We start from the raw sequence: 7169 nt of genomic DNA on the forward strand, positions 1-7169 counted from the left end.
ATTCTTCAAGGAAGAAGAACACATGGCAGCCGAAAACAACAACAATGCCAACAATGCAAGGAAGGTGCTGGGTGACTTTACTGCACCTACTCCCGACTTCTATGGGAGAAGCATCTCTATCCCTGCCATTGGAGCAAACAACTTTGAGCTTAAGCCTCAATTAGTTTCTCTAATGCAACAGAATTGCAAGTTCCATGGACTTCCAATGGAATATCCTCATCAGTTTTTAGCTGAGTTCTTGCAAATCTGTGACACAGTCAAGACTAATGGGGTTGACCCTGAGGTCTACAGACTGATGCTATTCCCTTTTGCTGTAAGAGACAGAGCTAGAACATGGTTGGATTCTCAACCTAAAGAAAGCCTGGACTCTTGGGAAAAGCTAGTCAATGCCTTCTTGGCAAAGTTCTTTCCACCTCAAAAATTGAGTAAGCTTAGAGTGGAAGTCCAAACCTTCAGACAAAAGGAAGGAGAATCCCTCTATGAAGCTTGGGAAAGATACAAACAATTGATCAAAAAGTGTCCCACTGATATGCTTTCTGAATGGAGCATCATAGGTATTTTCTATGATGGTCTCTCTGAACTGTCCAGGATGTCTTTGGATAGCTCTTCTGGAGGATCTCTTCATCTGAAGAAGACGCCTACTGAAGCTCAAGAACTGATTGAAATGGTTGCAAATAACCAATTCATGTACACTTCTGAAAGAAATCCTGTGAACAATGGGACTAGTCAGAAGAAAGGAGTTCTTGAGATTGACACTCTGAATGCCATTTTGGCTCAGAATAAAATATTGACTCAACAAGTCAATATGATTTCTCAAAGTCTATCTGGAATGCAAAATGCACCAAGCAGTACTAAGGAAGCTTCATCTGAGGAAGAAGCTTATGATCCTGAGAACCCTTCAATAGAAGAGGTGAATTACATGGGAGAACCCTATGGAAACACCTACAACCCTTCATGGAGGAATCATCCAAATCTTTCATGGAAGGATCAACAGAGACCTCAACAAGGTTTCAATAACAATAATGGTGGGAGAAACAGGTTTAGCAATAGCAAGCCTTTCCCATCATCTTCTCAGCAACAGACAGAGAGTTCTAAGCAGAATACCTCTGACTTAGCAACTATGGTCTCTGATCTAATTAAGACCACTCAAAGTTTCATGACTGAAACTAGATCTTCCATTAGGAATTTGGAAGGACAAGTGGGTCAGCTGAGCAAGAAAATTACTGAACTTCCTCCAAGCACTCTCCCAAGCAATACTGAAGAAAATCCAAAAGGAGAGTGCAAGGCCATCAATATGGCTGAATTCTGGGAGGAAGAAGAGGCAGTGAACGCCACTGAGGAAGACCTCAATGGACGTCCACTGACCTCCACTGAGTTCCCCAATGAGGAACCTTGGGAATCTGAGGCTCAAACTGAGACCATAGAGATTCCTTTAGACTTACTACTGCCATTCATGAGCTCTGATGAGTATTCCTCCTCTGAAGAGGATGAGTATGTTATTGAGGAGCAAGTTGCTAAATATCTTGGAGCAATCATGAAGCTAAATGACAAGCTATTTGGAAATGAAACTTGGGAGGATGAACCCCCTCTACTCACCAAAGAACTGGATAACTTGTCTAGGCAGCAATTGCCTCAAAAGAGGCAGGATCCTGGGAAGTTTTCTATACCTTGTACCATAGGCACCATGACCTTCAAGAAGGCCTTGTGTGACTTAGGGTCAAGTGTGAACCTCATGCCCCTCTCTGTAATGGAGAAATTAGGGATCTTTGAGGTGCAAGCTGCAAAAATCTCACTAGAGATGGCAGACAACTCAAGAAAACAAGCCTATGGACTTGTAGAGGATGTTCTGGTTAAAGTTGAAGACCATTACATTCCTACTGATTTCATAGTCCTAGAGACTGGGAGATGCATGGATGAATCCATCATCCTTGGCAGACCCTTCCTAGCCACAGCAAAGGTTGTGATTGATGTTGATAGAGGAGAGTTGATCATTCAAGTGAATGAAGAATCCTTGGTGTTTAAAGCTCAAGGATATCCCTCTGTCATCATGGAGAGGAAGCATGAAGAGCTTCTCTCAAAACAGAGCCAAACTGAGCCCCCACAGTCAAACTCTAAGTTTGGTGTTGGGAGGCCACAACCAAACTCTAAGTTTGGTGTTGAACCCCCACATTCAAACTCTAAGTTTGGTGTTGGGAGGGTCCAACACGGTTCTGAGCACTTCTGAGGCTCCATGAGAGTCCTCTGTCAAGCTAATGACATTAAAGAAGCGCTTGTTGGGAGGCAACCCAATGTTTTATAATTAATTATTTTCTTTTGTTATTTTATCTTTTTTGTAGGTTGATGATCATAAGAAGTCACAAGAACAATGAAAAAAGCAAAAACAGAATGAAAAACAGGAAGAAAAACAGCACACCCTAGAGGAAGATGCTGCTGGCGTTTAAACGCCAGTCAGCCTAGCAGTTGGGCGTTTAACGCCCAGTCTGGCACCCATCTGGGCGTTTAACGCCAGAAAGGGGCACCAGACTGGCGTTAAACGCCAGTAAAGGGCAAGAACCTGGCGTTAAACGCCAGGAATGGGCACCAGCCCGGCGTTTAACGCCAGAAATGGCTCAAAACGTGGATTTTGATGCCATTTGGTGCAAGGATGCCTTTTCCTTGACACTACAGGATCTGTGGACCCCACAGGACCCTACCATCACTCTCTCTCTTCTTCCCCCATTCACCAATCACCTCAACACCTCTTCCCCAAAAACCCCTCACCTATCAAATCCTACCCTTCTCTTCACCACTCACATCCATCCTTCATAAATCCCCACCAACCTCACCCTTCAAATTCAAACCACTTTCCCTCCCAAACCCACCCATAATGGCCGAACCTTTACCCCCCTCTCTCCTATATATACCCTTCTTCAACCCTTCATTTTCACACAACCTAAACACCACTTCTCCCCCTCTTTGGCCGAATTCACCACCATCTCCCTCTTCCTCATTTCTTCTTCTTCTACTCTCTTCTTTCTTCTTTTGCTCGAGGACGAGCAAACATTTTAAGTTTGGTGTGGTAAAAGCGTTGCTTTTTCGTTTTTCCATAACCATTATGGCATCCAAGGCCGGAGAAACCTCTAGAAAGAGGAAAGGGAAGGCAAAGGCTTCCACCTCCAAGTCATGGGAGATGGATAGATTCCTCTCAAGGGTGCATCAAGTCCACTTCTATGAAGTTGTGGCCTTGAAGAAGGTGATCCCCGAGGTCCCCTTTTCACTCAAAAAGGGTGAATATCCGGAGATCCGACATGAGATCCGAAGAAGAGGTTGGGAAGTTCTTACCAACCCCATTCAACAAGTCGGAATCTTGATGGTTCAAGAGTTCTATGCCAATGCATGGATCACCAAGAACCATGACCAAAGTGTGAACCCGAATCCAAAGAATTATCTTACTATGGTTCGGGGGAAATACTTGGATTTTAGTCCGGAGAGTGTGAGGGTGGCGTTCAACTTGCCTATGATGCAAGGAGATGAACATCCTTACACTAGAAGGGTCAACTTTGATCAAAGGTTAGACCAAGTCCTCACAGTCATATGTGAAGAGGGCGCACAATGGAAGCAAGATTCAAGAGGAAAGCCAGTCCAATTGAGAAGGCATGACCTCAAGCCCGTGGCTAGAGGATGGTTAGAGTTCATACAACGCTCAATCATCCCCACTAGCAACCGGTCCGAAGTTACCATAGACTGGGCTATCATGATCCATAGCATCATGATTGGAGAAGAAATAGAGGTTCATGAGGTTATAGCCCAAGAACTCTATAAGGTGGCGGACAAGACCTCCACCTTGGCAAGGTTAGCCTTCCCTCATCTCATTTGTCACCTCTGTTATTCAGTTGGAGTTGACATAGAGGGTGACACCCCCATTGATGAGGACAAACCCATCACCAAGAAAAGGATGGAGTACACAAGAGATCCCACTCATCATGAGATCCCTGAAATTCCTCAAGGGATGAATTTCCCTCCACAAAACTATTGGGAGCAACTACACACCTCCCTAGGAGAGTTGAGTTCCAACATGGGACAACTAAGGGTGGAGCACCAAGAACACTCCATCATCCTTCATGAGATTAGAGAAGATCAAAGAATCATGAGGGAGGAGCAACAAAGACAAGGAAGAGATATTGAGGAGCTCAAGCACTCCATAGGATCTTCAAGAGCAAGAAAGAGCCGCCATCACTAAGGTGGACCCGTTCTTTGATTTCCTTGTTATTTGTTCTTCTGTTTTTCGAATTTTATGCTTATGTTTATCCATGTTTGTGTCTTGTGATCATTAGTGTCTTAGTGTCTATGCCTTAAAGTTATGAATGTCCTATGAATCCATCACCTTTCTTCAATAAAAACGTGCCTAATTGATAAAAGAAAGAATTGCATGAATTTTGAATTTTATAATAGTTTAATTATTTTGATGTGGTGGTAATATTTTTGTTCTCTGAATGTATGCTTAAACAGTGCATATGTATCTTGAATTTGTGGTTCATGAATGTTGGCTCTTGAAAGAATGATGAAAAAGGAGACATGTTACTGAGGATCTGAAAAATCATAAAAATGATTCTTGAAGCAAGAAAAAGCTATTCGAAAAAAAAATCGAAAAAAAAAAGAGAGAAAAAACGAAAAAAAATATATATAGAAATAAGAGTTGTGATCCAGGGCAAATAAGAGTGTGCTTAAGAACCCTGGACACCTCTAATTGGGGACTTTAGCAAAGCTGAGTCACAATCTGAAAAGGTTCACCCAATTATGTGTCTGTGGCATGTATGTATCCGGTGGTAATACTGGAAGACAGAGTGCTTTGGGCCACAGCCAAGACTCAATAAATAGCTATGTTCAAGAATCATCATACCTTACTAAGAGAATCATTAACACTATCTGGACTCTGAGTTCCTAAAGAAGCCAACCATTCTGAATTTCAAGGGATAGATTGAGATGCCAAAACTGTTCAGAGGCAAAAAGTCAAAAACCCCGCTCATCTATTTGATTTCCAGATGTTTTTGGAATTCATTCCATATTCTCTTCTTTTTATCTTATTTGATTTCCAGTTGCTTGAGGACAAGCAACAATTTAAGTTTGGTGTTGTGATGAGCGGATAATTTGTATACTTTTTGACATTGTTTTTAGTATGTTTTTAGTATGATATAGTTAGTTTTTAATATATTTTTATTAGTTTTTAGTTAAAATTCACTTTTCTGGACTTTACTATGAGTTTGTGTGTTTTTCTGTGATTTCAGGTATTTTCTGGCTGAAATTGAGGGACCTGAGCAAAAATCTGATTCAGAGACCAAAAAGGACTGCAGATGCTGTTGGATTCTGACCTCCCTGCACTCGAAGTGGATTTTCTGGAGCTACAGAAGCCCAATTGGCGAGCTCGCAACGGCGTTGGAAAGTAGACATCCTGGGCTTTCCAGCAATATATGATAGTCCATACTTTGCCCAAGATTTGATGGCCCAAACCGGCGTTCAAAGTCACCTCAAGAAATCCCAGCGTTAAACGCTGGAACTGGCACCCAAATGGGAGTTAAACGCCCAAACTGGCACCAAAGCTGGCGTTTAACTCCAAGAAGAGTCTCTACACGAAATTTGCTTCATTGCTCAGCCCAAGCACACACCAAGTGGGCCCGGAAGAGGATTTTTATGTCATTTACTCATTTCTGTACACCTTAGGCTACTAGTTTCTTATAAGTAGGACCTTTTGCTATTGTATTAGAAATCTTGGGATCTTTATATCTTTTGATCACTTTAGATCTCTAGATCATCTTTGGACATTGTGTTCTTAGATCATTGGGAGGCTGGCCATTCGGCCATGCCTAGACCTTATGCTTATGTATTTTCAACGGTGGAGCTTCTACACACCATAGATTAAGGTGTGGAGCTCTGCTGTACCTCGAGTATTAATGCAATTACTATTGTTCTTCCATTCAATTCCGCTTGTTCTTGTTCCAAGATATCACTTGTTCTTCAACTTGATGAAGGTGATGATTGATGCCCATCACCATTCTCACCCATGAACAAAGTGACTGACAACCACTCTTGTTCTACAAGCATTTGAGGCTTAGTGAATATCTCTTGGATTCCTGATTGCACGATGCATGGTTGATCACCTGACAACCGAGTGCTCGCCTGACAAACGAGCCAGCCATTCCGTGAGGTCAGAGTCTTCGTGGTATAGGCAAGAACTGATGGCAGCATTCAAGAGAATCCGGAAGGTCTAACCCTGTCTGTGGTATTCTGAGTAGGATTCAATGACTGAATGATTGTGACGTGCTTCAAACCTGTAACCTACTGGGCGTTAGTGACAGACGCAAAAGAATCATTGGATTCTATTCCGGTAGGGGAGGGAACCACACCGGTGATTGGCAGCACTGTGACAGAGTGTGTGCATTAGCTTTCACTGCGAGGATGGGAGGTAGCTGCTGACAACAGTGAAACCCTACACGAGCTTGCCATGGAAAGGAGTAGGAAGGATTGGATGAAGGCAATAGGAAAGCAGAGAGACGGAAGGGAAGGCATCTTCATGCGCTTATCTGAAGTTCTCACCAATGAATTACATAAGTATCTCTATCTTTACCTTTGTGTTATTTTCGTTCATCATCATTATCATTTGAGTTTGCCTGACTAAGATTTACAAGATGACCATAGCTTGCTTCAATACTAACAATCTCCGTGGGATCGACCCTTACTCACGTAAGGTTTATTACTTGGACGACCCAGTGCACTTGCTGGTTAGTTGTGCGAAGTTGTGTAATGCCATGGTATTGAGCTACCACGTTTTTGGAGCCATTACCGGGGATTATGAGAGTTGTGAAAAAGTATAGTTCACAATTTCGCCCACCAGTTGTACACCCTCTTCAACGTCAATTTCAAATGTCTTTGAAGGAGACTCTATATTTTGACTTTCCCAAGGAGGTTCAGCATCTCCTAAGTCTTCAACCACTTCTTCCTCTTCAATGGCAAGCGTAGCTTCTTCCAATTGTTCCAATACAACATCGTGCTGCTCACTGTTTACCAGAGTTTCTAACTTCTCCTTCATGCCACGTTCTTCAATAGATTCTCCATATGAAGCCATGGGGTTCCTTGAATGTCCGAACGTCGGGCAGGTAATCGATTTATCACTTGATCCAGTTGTTTAAGTATAA

At 42.6% G+C, this 7169-nt stretch overlaps 1 non-coding gene across 1 annotated transcript; it reads right to left on the minus strand.

Annotated features, from left to right (window-relative positions):
• Positions 1-427: 427 nt before the first annotated feature.
• LOC112764076 (small nucleolar RNA R71) lies at positions 428-535 on the minus strand. Its single transcript, XR_003182994.1, has one exon. It is a non-coding gene; the product is annotated as a small nucleolar RNA R71 (small nucleolar RNA).
• Between the last annotated feature and the right edge of the window lie 6634 nt (positions 536-7169).

The sequence above is a fragment of the Arachis hypogaea genome, chromosome 2, assembly GCF_003086295.3.
Source record: "Arachis hypogaea cultivar Tifrunner chromosome 2, arahy.Tifrunner.gnm2.J5K5, whole genome shotgun sequence".
In the NCBI taxonomy this organism is placed as follows: Eukaryota; Viridiplantae; Streptophyta; class Magnoliopsida; order Fabales; family Fabaceae; genus Arachis; species Arachis hypogaea.